The 11,461-nt window shown below is 41.6% G+C and overlaps 1 long non-coding RNA gene across 1 annotated transcript; it reads right to left on the bottom strand.

Annotated features, from left to right (window-relative positions):
• Positions 1-9,771: 9,771 nt before the first annotated feature.
• LOC116651686 (uncharacterized) lies at positions 9,772-11,284 on the bottom strand. The gene is made up of 3 exons (XR_004304720.2): positions 11,135-11,284; positions 10,559-11,070; positions 9,772-10,508 (listed from the first exon to the last, which is right to left on the bottom strand). It is a non-coding gene; the product is annotated as an uncharacterized lncRNA (long non-coding RNA).
• Between the last annotated feature and the right edge of the window lie 177 nt (positions 11,285-11,461).

Here is an 11,461-nt window from a genome sequence, read left to right as displayed (position 1 = left end):
CTGAACGAGCGATTGCGAAAGGACCAAAAACATCACCAGCCACTGGCAGCCTAATAACGCAGTCACTAGTCGACGTCGCAGCAGCAGCAGCAGCAGCAGCAGCAGCAGCAGCAGCAGCAGCAACAGCAGCAACAGCAGCAGCAGCAGTAGCAGTAGCAGCAGCAGTTGGAAAAAGTACGAGCCATACTGGCGGCTCGCACGATGAGCAAATCTTGACACGAGAGCGCAACCTGGGCAGTGGGTGAGAGCCGAAGGACGAAGGATTCGAGTGATGTGAGACCCTGCGGTGGCATCGGGCCACGAACTATTTAAGTGAAGCTTGCAATTTGCGTAGCGCATCGGCATTTTGTGCCGAAGTTGTTATTGTCCGAGTTGTTGTTGTTGCCTTCCTATTGCACGGCTGTACAATTGTTGGCTCAATGCACAAGCAGCAGCTGAAGCAGCCGCAGCAGCAGCCGCGGTGGCAGCAGCAAACGCAGCCCATGGTCGCATTTCTCCTGCTGCTGTTGCTGCTGAAGAGACGGGCAATGGAACGAGTGGTACATCGACGGTAACGGACTATTATGTAAAACGTGTGGAATTGAAACAATTGCCGTTACGTGTTTTGTGATCTGTTTAGGAATATGGGCGATTCGACGATGTGGGCCAATCTGTAAGGGAAATTACTTTCGATAATTTATTTTATATATTACGATTACTAAAAAGTGATCACAGAGTAATCTTTTCAATCTCTCAATTTCTCAATTGTTAATAAAAATATATGTAGTATCAGGAAAATCTCTTCCAAATGTTTGGACAAACTAGCCTGAGTTTCTCCGCACTTATAAGTAGCGGAGTCTGGTGTTTATATAGGTGGAAAGAACCCAATCTTAATTCTTTGCCTAGTTCCAGAATGTCTAATTTTATTTAAATATTTCCAAACTAGTTTTTTTATTTTAGAAAGAAAATTCCAAATTGTATATTTTGTTAGTTATAAAATGTATTGCAAATGAAAGTTGATTAAGATTCGGCCAAGTTCCCCTCCAAATCGAAATTTGCGCTTTAATTTTTATAACGCCATAATGCAGATTTGTAAATTTGTAGTCAATTTTGTAAACTTAACAGCGCCTTAACATTTCCTTTACAGCCTAGTGGCTACAGGGATGTAAACAAAGTGAAACATAATGGAATGTAACAAAGTTTCTCTCTCTCTGTCTCAGTTAGCTTATTGGTACATTCTCTCAGCTATGCAGGACGCATGCGTCGCAACAACAACAACAACAACATCAAAATCCCCGAAATTCCGACGCAGGCATCGGACAGAGCTCGTCGACACGAACATAGAGGCAACACCGGCAGAGGCAGCAGCAGCAGCAGCAGCAGCAGCGACTGCGGCAGAGGTAGAAAAAACTTGCACAGAGCCACACAAAACACAACTTGCTCCACATATTCTAGCCCTACTTACACAGCGACATACTCCCCCACACGCACGCAGACACACACACAGATACACACACACACACACACACAGAGACTGCTGACAGATATTTTACAGAGCGGCTCAGTCAATACGTTGGTTATTGGATGCTGCGCTGTTGCTGCCGCTGCTGATGTTGGCGTCGCTGCTTTTTGCTAGGCTTTTGCTGCTGCTATCAGCCAACTTTTTGGCCGCTGTGCAGATTTTCAAATGCTGCCGCTGATAACAGCAACAAAGTGGCAGCCAAAATACATTAAAAGCAGGAGAAGACGACCCAATTTTTTGTTGCTGCCAACGTCATCGGCCTCACGCACAGTCCCCAAGGGTCTCGGTAGTGGCCAAGTGTGGCGGTGTGGGTGCTCCCTGGCCAGGTGTTCGAAATGCCGACTCTAAGCTGCGTCTGGCGGCACATGAGAGCAGGCAGCGCCTTTAAATGACTTGGCTAAAATGGGGCGCCATTTAAATGAAGAGGGCAAATACATGCCTCGGGCTGCCGCATTCTTTTATTTTTATATTTTTTGTTTTTTTTTTTCTGTTTAATTCGTAAGTTTAACTTTGAATTTGGTTTGTGACGCCTTGCGGCCCGCCTCTCGACTTAATTAAATGTTGTTAGAAACGCTTTTCATTCAACTGCATAAATTACAAAGCAAAGTACCACTAAACAAGGGATACGGCCCGGACTCTGGCTGTGGGCCTACGCCACGCCCTGAGGCTACTAAATTATAAGGAAGGACTCGTTCTTTACACTTTATGCTAAATCGAATTAGTGTCTCGACTCTCGATTGTGTAGTCTTAGGTTGTGCTTTGTGTAAATATGCCAAATAAATGGCTGACAATTGGCATTGAGTACTTATGGAGAGCGACTTTTAAGAGTTTAAAGAACCTAGTTTTTATTTTAAATTCGATGAAATATCAGGGTATCCCGTTTCGTAAGAATGTATTAAATTCTTCAGGCACTCAACTGATCCCTTTTCGTTCTCAGAATTGATTGAATTCGATCTGATCTTGACTTTATTATTTGTTGTTTAATTTATGATCAAATTTGAGCAAAATGATTCGGCTAATGGTTTGAATGAGCATTTGGCATGTGCTTGCCGGTCATTTAAATGACAAACTTCATAACGTCTGCTCAGCAGTAGGAAACTTAATATGCAGGACAAATCGCGCTGCAGGATACAGAAAACCAATTGTGGTGACACCCCATGGTGAGAGTCCATTTTTATATAATAACCCAGTCCCATCCTTCAGTTGCCTTCGAGTTTCATTACTTTGAGGCGCATTAGTTTAAGGCGAAATTGTGGCAACATCAATTTGTTGTGCTAACATTTATTGTAATTTATGATTTCGTTTGGCAGCTGCATTGTGATTTATATTTGGTGGCCAAAAAGGATTCGGCTGCTTTGAAGTGCGGCATTGGCCCCAGGACCCTGGGCATTAACTCGCCTGGTAATGTCACACGGCAGGAAAAGTTTTGCAAGTTGCGCAAAGTTTTTTTGAGTTTTAACTTTTTTATTTTTTTCAGCTTTTTCATCTGCTTGTTTCAGCTGCTTTAACTCGCATTTCAAAGTTTCTCTCAATACTGTTGCAAGCAATTCCTAAAAAATGGCATACAATCTGTCAGCGAAATGTTGCTTACCAAGTGGCAGTCGCACCCATCGAAGGGGCAGCTGCTCGAAAATCAATTGAAAATTTCCCTGGGTCTCAGGTGTTTATGGACGGGACAGACCAGAAAACTTTTTTATTACAAATCCCAGCGAAATATCGCCATTGCAGCAAATGTCAATCGTAAGCCCAACAAAGTAATGCCCCAAAATGAAGTTTTCTTATTCGACACTCAGTAACATTCAAAGTATGCGAAAAGGCTATACGTATTAAGCGGGAGAAAAGCAAGTGAACTAAATGTCAATTTTTTTTAATAGTTGGGGCTCTTCTAATATTGCTCTTTGAAAAATATACCATATAGACCCTGCTGCGTATACTATGAAATCATAAACAGGGTATCTTCTCGTTCAGTCTTCTATAACACCCCGACTTCAAGTCACTTTGCTTTGTTTGGCTTTGTTCGGTTCACAATTGGCAATTACATTGCTATTAGATTTGGCCTGAGCTACGCCCTATTTATAACGTCTAAACAAAATGCATATTTCATGTTCCATCATTTTGAAAAAAAAAACGTTTTTTCCGGCTTTCCATTAAAGCAGATAAAAAATTATAAAAGAAATATGTTGTCCCACCTTTTTGGGGGGCACGTGACTGACTGACAGCTGCTGACCAGAACAAGGCTCTGACGAATGCTGGACTGCAGAGGGTGGAGTGTTACGGGGAACGTGTCTCGTCCGGGCATCATGTTGCGGCCATGTTGTTGTTGCTGTCATTCCACGGAAAATGTCAAGCCAACAGCGCAAATTAGCCAAACGTTTTCGTTCATGGTATTTGTTGAGCAACGTGGCCAGGGCGGTGAAGCGCGTGAATTGTAAAACTTTATTTTGACAGCACTTGTCTTGGACACCTTATGCCTGACACGTGCCCCAATAAGTGGCACGGGATATTAAGGGGCGTGCAACACCTCTGTCTGGCCAAAAACTTTTTCTCAATGCCCTTTAAAAAATTGCCAGCAGTGTTTTTCTTCTGTTTGTATTTCTGCTTGTGATATTCTGTAAATTTATTGATTGTGGGTTGCGTCTCATTCGGCAAGCCATCTGCAATATATGTAAACCATCTATATAAAGCTGAATGAGGTGACATAATGGTTTGTTGTTCTACCGATCTGCTTAAAACTTGTGAGTTTCCGACTAGAGGATACCCTAAACTCTCTAACATAGCTCGCGAGATGGAGTTAACCAACGGACGGAGAATGCGTGCCGGTAGAAGAAGCAAATCTTAAATTACACAGCTGACGGTTGTTAATTAGGTAGAGAGTATCTCACAGTTGAGCACTTTCCACACTTTAATTATATCTTATATCTTTTTATATATATATAGCTTCCAGATCTTTTCTCAAATCGTCTGTTGCTAGTTCATAGGAGATTTGCGTGTCAAGTTGTTTCTTGCGTATCATTAATTTTCCAATTATTGGGTTGATATTCTCAGATGAAATGCCTAAAACTTGTTACTGCCATGGCTCATGGCTTAGTCTATTTGGCAAGTATTTAACTGCACACACAAAAACATAATTAATTAGATCTAAAAAGTACACAAAAACGATTTGCCGCTAAATCGTGAGGCTCCTCAACGAAGTGCCCTGTAATTACCTTTTGGTTGCTCCATGAAATCAGCAGAAAATCACAATTCGAGGAAATTAACTCATTTCCACATAAATTAGTTCCGAATGCCGCTCGATGCTGCAAAATATTATGCGTCGATTATGATTAACGATCATGGGCCGCAATTGGGGCGAGATAGGCTAACTACGGGGCATAAATAACTCAACGCATTGCAGTGAGTGTGCACAAAATGAGCCGCGCCCAGTTTTTGAGGGGCGGCGCATAAAAATCTACGAAAAATGACTGCTGTAAGAGATTTTATTCATACCCTATGTGTATGCCCAGAAGGGGCGTATAGCTTATACAAATGTGCAAAAGATTATACTATTTATAAAGACTTACAATTACTATCTTATATGATAATTATATACATATAACTATATACATATAACTATATATAAATATATAAATGTGTTAATTCCCGATCGGATTGTAGAAAAACCTTCTATTGCGCTTTTAACAATTTTCCGAAAACCCGTTCCAGAATGAAAGTACATCGGTTTTTTGTAGTTATATATAATTTTGAACCAGCCTTAACTATGCTCGTAAGATACAGGGTATTCAAAAAACGAAGACAACAATTCGGGCACAAACTTTTTTACTCACTTCTATATATTTTTTTATAAATTTTTTTTATTTTTTTCTGCACCGCCTAGAAATATTTATGAGCTGTGCACGCGACGTTCGCTGGCGGCCAATTTCTGAGGCCAAGCCAGGAATTCAGTGCGGGACGCGGCAATTACGCGAGCCTGGAAAAAATATTGCCAAAGTCATTGACTGGCCCAGGAATTTATGAATTATATAGAAAGCAGCAGGAGAATGAACATTGGCAAAAAGATGAAACAAGATGCTCTGGCCAGGGCGGCAAAAGGAATATCTTCTGGATATAAGTTATTTGCACGCATTGCGAAGTTTTTCACTTTTCACAATTTCATGAAAAATACATTAAAGTGAAACGATAAATCTGCTTACTTGTGGGCACGGCATTGGTAGGCAGTCATTAAAAATGAATTTGTGCCAAAGCTCAGCTAATGAATAAAGAAATTTCTTTCGATTCAAAAGCTAAGTATGTGTGTGAGTGTGTGTGCAGTGCTGGTGTGTATGGCATTCGTGTTTAGGTATGTGTGCTGAGGTCCTTTGCAATCAATCAGTTGCCCAATTCGGCCTCACTCTGACATTGCGCAATGACCGAGGAGTCAGCTCGTTCATCTGTTTGCTTGTTTGTTTGTTTGCCTTTGCTTTTCGTGCGTTGAAGGACATTTTCAAGGCACAAACGCCGGAATTATACATTTGACATATTAGTGCAGGCCGATGAAGAAATTGATTCTTGCCATTCAGTACGAACTCAACTCAAGTGTCCAAAAATGTCCAGACTCAAATATTGGGGGCTGAGCTTTTGTTTGCCTGTTAATAGAAAATTGAGTTATTGAGCATCGAAAGGTTAAAAAGGTTTTTGCCAGTTTCTGCTTCTCAAAAGTTTGTTTAGAAATATATTTTTTTTTTTGTTACCAAAGGGGTCTTAAATTTCAACATATTTTGTGTGTTAGCTCAAATATTTACATTGTTTAAACTCAAATTTAATGCTATCTACTTTTTAAACCAAACCATTTTCAAAGATCTTTGTTTAAATTCATTTGGGTGGTGCCTCACGCATTGCGGAAAGTTCATCCATCTTTGGTGGAACTGAGGGTCCAATATGGGTGAATTTGATTTTCAAACATCTTTCTGTATAACTAGTCGGTACTTTCCGGTCTCGCTCATCCAGTTTCCCGCTTGTATTTAAATCTATCTATTTACTATCTGCAACTGAACATTTAAAGCTGTATTTTGCATATATATTTGAAAGTAACCTTGAAGTCCTTCGAATAACGAACCAAAAGTTAACTTTCGCTTAATTGACCCTCCAAATTCATTTGTTTATGCAGGGCAAAAGTTTAATAATTTAACTATATGTTCAAAATGAAATTAAGTTTAACTTGGCACAAAAAAAGCACAAAACTACCCACGAGCATTGCATATTCCCGCTAGTTATAAATAATAAAGTTTCTTTCATGATTTGTAAATCAAAATGTTTCCAAAATACGGAATACAGCAACGTACTAAAGACGAAAAAGTGGCTCTTAGAATTTTCTAATAAATTAAATGTAATAGAGAAAATATATAAAAAATATTATAATATTTATTAATATATAATAAACCTTACGAAAGTGTGTATCTGCAGATCAATGTGAGTGTAACATTCAAGTTCAGATAAACATTGAATAGGGAGCACGCTGACAAGCTCAAAAGAGCTCAAACTCACAAATGGGCAGGCGAAGAGGTCGTCAATGTCAGGAAAGCATCTGCTTGGTTTATGAACATGTCCGCTTACAATGTTGTTTATATTTGTACTCGCTGTATGAACTTACCAAGACTCACAGAGACATATATGTATGGGAATGTACATACATATGTATATGGATGTAACTCGCGAGTAAGGCATCTAATGAAATATCCCAGGGGATACTTCGATTGGGCGGTCGTCCTGATGAGTTCTACACAAACATTTGAGCAGTGCTGTCAACAACATGACAGACCGAGAGGCAGATGGGTAGCAGGAGTGGGGAGGGGGGTGTGCAAGCCACAGGACACGCGACACGAGGCAGAACGACAGAAAGACAGATAGTTGACGTATTTTGTTTATGGGCCATGCCGCGCACATTGATGACAGTCAAAATCTATCAGGGAACAGAGAGAGAGAAAGAGAGGGGGGCAGGGCCTGTTAGCTGATGTGTTAGTTGAGCAGCACGTGATGTCATTAGCAACGGCAGACACAAACGCATTTGTCATAAAGCAACAAAATGATGCCCCAAAACTCGGACGGCGATGCAAATGAAAATGGAAGTCAGCGGGGCCGCAACCACAACGTGCGTCACGCACACCCGCCAATCATCGTCAGCGGCGCGGAGAGTCCGCTGGGCTGGGTGGGCTGGTGGCATTGATGGAGCATCAATTGCAGCGGAAGGTGGCATCACTTGATCTATGCCAATGCTGGTCGTTTATTGAAATTCCTTAATGAGCGGCAGCAGCAGTTGCGGTTGAGCTGCAATGCAATTTCCGCCTCGAGGTGGCAGTTGCAGTTGCAGTTGTTTGCTGTTGTTGTTCGTATTGCATTTGCCCGGGCAATTTGCGTGCAGTTCAATTAAAATGCGTGAATGCAGTGGCAAGGTCTGCGAGAAAAGAAAATGCTGAATTCTGCACGGTTTCGAATTGTAGGCGACATGCGGCTAACGCGTCGTATGCGCAATCAACAAAGTGACAAATTGACTTTTGCTCTGGCTGTTGTTGTTTGTCCGCCTGCCTCCCTGTCTGTCTATCTGTTGCGTCAACTGGCTGCTGTTGCCAATTACCGCTAATGTCGCACAGTTGCCGCATTCACATAAAATTAATGATAAGCGCGCTATAAAATAAGTTTTACTGCAGCAGCAGACGACGCGTCGTCGAGTCGTCGAGTCGTCGACTTGAAGCAACAGCTGAGCAGCGCGTTGCGGCATCCTGCAGCCATATCCTGGCAGCGAAAAGGTTATGTCACAATAAAATTAAATCCAACAAGCGTAAAGTAGGTGAAGTGCCTGCCTGCTGCCACTTTTTTGCTTCAGCAAATTGAAAACTTTTGGTCGGGGTTTACGACTTGAGCGCTACGAGCCATGACTTTAACTAATTGCCTGGCATCTAATTTGTTGCTAAGCGGCTTAGACACTGCCTAAAGGACCACTGTCCATCCCTTTGGCAGCTCTCCCTCTCTTTCTCCCTCTCTCTCTCTCTCTCTCTCTATCTTATTTTTATCAGTCGGCAGCACCCAACACATTAGCATATTTTTAACTTTTATGCTCTGTGTAGTTGTTTATCTCGTGGAATAAGCTTGCGAAATGCCTGAATATAAAAGTCTTATATCAATCTTGCTACAACTGAGTCTCCCGATTCCCGTTTCCCTTTTCCTTTTCCGTTGTCCTTGTCGCTGTCGTTGTCACTGCTGCTACGTCTTTTTCGCCTTCTCGGCAAAAGTTTGAAGAGCCACCGAGAACTGAGGAACTGAGGAACTGGGGAACTGTTTGCAAGTCCAAGTCACCGGGCAACGCACCTTTGCTTGAGTCGAATTTTTTTTTTTTTTGTCCCTTTTTTCCATGAATAAATTGCGCAGAATTTATGTGGAAAGTTTTGTGTGTGTCGCAGCATCAGCTCCATTCCCCAGCCCAAAATGAAAGTGGCTAGCGGAGTTTAGATGAATCTGTTTGCCTTAGTCTGATGAGTTATCTGCGCAAATGCAGCGGCGGTGAGTTGTGAGGGGCAGAGCACTTGCAAGTGCGGTAGGCGGCATTGCAGAATTTATAGCTGAAATGTTAATTGAGCATTGGGCGGAGTGCACATCCCAAAGTTGGGCTATTGCAGTTTCGCATCCAAAGTTTTTTCAACTTTACACTTTGAGTGGAATGTGCGAGAGATGGATTTGAAATACGCCCAAGAGTTTAGTTCCTTGCGTCTTGCGGCAAAACAATGCACAATTTCACAATTTCATTTTTCTTCTGTTATGCACAAACAAACTCACAATTATTTACTTGAAGCTCCTAATGCATAATATATATTGTTTCTAGTTAGAATATACATATTCAATGAAAAAACTGTGCTCATATATTTATGACTTGCGGCTTTTTAAATTAAATGTAGTTTTAGTTGAATTCTATTTTGTATGGTGAACATATTTGAAAGTTAGCATACAGGCAAAAATTACACTTTCGCTCACAAGCCTTTCACGAAAAGTGTGAGACACCTCTCAATCACAGAGATTTTGAAATGTAAGTTCGAAGCCAGACAATGGGAACCTACGTCCATAACGTTGATTGGACTTTTCACAACTTAATGTCCAACCACAATTAAGGTAAACGCAGACAAAAATGTCAGCCTCTATCTATTACACTTTGAACCATGCGGTGATGATATATCCGTGAGTGTGTCAAAACTCTTACATATATAGATTGTTGGGCTAACTTTAATCGCCATGCTCATGACATTTTGGGCTCATTCTGGCTAAAACTTGGCTTTTATCAAAAAGTAAGCTCAATTTAGATTACAGTTATTATATTAAACAATTTGTATGTGCTCTATTAGTGTTGTATTTCATAAGTTTAAAAGCAGAGTCTAGCAACCTCTATGGGGAGTTGCGTTCGAAGTGCTACATTTCAGGCCTAAGATCCCTTATCTCCAGTTATTAATGCGCCTGATGTTGTTGTTGTTGTTGTTGTGGTTGTTGTGGTTGTTGTTTAGTGTCGCCAGCGTTGCCAGCCAAGCGCGTGAGGATTAAGATTTACGCCGTGCCATGCCGTGCCGTGCCTAAAAGGAAGGAAAGCATGGAACGTTGCCTGCCCATTCAGTGCGAGTCAGCGCTGACACATGGGTGCTTTATTTCCGACTATCCAAGGCAAAGGCCCACGCCCACAAAATGGTAACCACGAGCCAAGAGCAAGTCACATGTTGCCATGCTACTCGACATTGTCGTAGCCCGTCGTCTGTGACGTTGACGACGACGATGGCGGCGCACTGTGGTTGCTACGTAATATTGCTGAAAACCGCAGAGAGACGCAACAACGTTGCGTATACGTAATATTTTAGAATTTGCTCTCAGCCAAGAACGCCACACGCTTCGCTGCCGCTGTTGCTGCCGCTGTCTCTGATTGTGGCGTCGACTCCGTCGTCGTTTCGTTGGCCCGGCTTCCTTCTGCGTGCCTCTGCGTGTGTGGTCTACCATTATCTGTCTGGGAAGCCATTAATTTTTCAAGATTGATCCGGTATGCAAATTACTTACACAGAATGTGCACGAGCGCCAGCAGCGCTTCCTTCACTGCTTCGCTCTGCTGTCTATTGTGTGCTCTATGCGTGTATCTACGGCTTTGCCTGAGTGTGCGTGGCTATTAGGGTGCGTGTATAAGTGTGTGTCTGTGTGTGTGAATTGAGCACCAAATGTAGCAGCTAAAAATGTTCTTCTTTTTATTTTATTTATTCATTTCTTGTTGCTGCTGTATCTAATTATTTGGGCGTGGCATTTAAGGCAGCACACAATTTAACACGAAACTAGCTGTGATTTAGCGCCCGGGATAATTACCACCGCATTGTCATTAAGTTCGTGTCCATAAATTGTTGAAATTGCCCCAGTTTTAATTGCGTTCCAATGCACTTTTTGCAGCCGCAGCAGACGCACTTCATGCACCAATTTGCTGCGTGAATTGCTCTCGCCAAGTGCCATGGACATTTAGCATGAAGGGCACTCGATTGCATTTAATTCAATAAAAAAAATGGTGTATTTATTTGGAATTTAAGCTTTGGATTGCAAAGCAGATATTTTTTTTCTCTTACTTAAAGTCAAATTATATGTTGTTCATACCTATTCGCCTGCATATTCATAGATAGCTTGGAGCTTCATTTTATTGTATTAATTTAATCCTAGGAGCATACTTGCTAACGCCTTACTCCAAATCAAAACTAGATTCTTCTTCATCCTCTATCGATCCCTGTTCTGACACTTATTGCTGACCAACTACTTATAATACAAAATACAAATACAAATTAAATCTCAGACGTAAAGCTTGCGGCTCACTGAGGTCTTGCTAAAGCTGAAAGTCCCGTTGAGTACATTTTAAAGATGTGTGCCATCTGTAAATGGGTAAAGCATTATCTGCCTCTGGCAGAAACTCTTAGGCATAAGTAGACA

Source organism: Drosophila virilis, chromosome 4, assembly GCF_030788295.1.
Source record: "Drosophila virilis strain 15010-1051.87 chromosome 4, Dvir_AGI_RSII-ME, whole genome shotgun sequence".
Taxonomy (NCBI): domain Eukaryota; kingdom Metazoa; phylum Arthropoda; class Insecta; order Diptera; family Drosophilidae; genus Drosophila; species Drosophila virilis.
The sequence above is the reverse complement of the archived record's forward strand: the minus strand, read 5'-3'. Positions and strand labels throughout refer to the sequence as shown.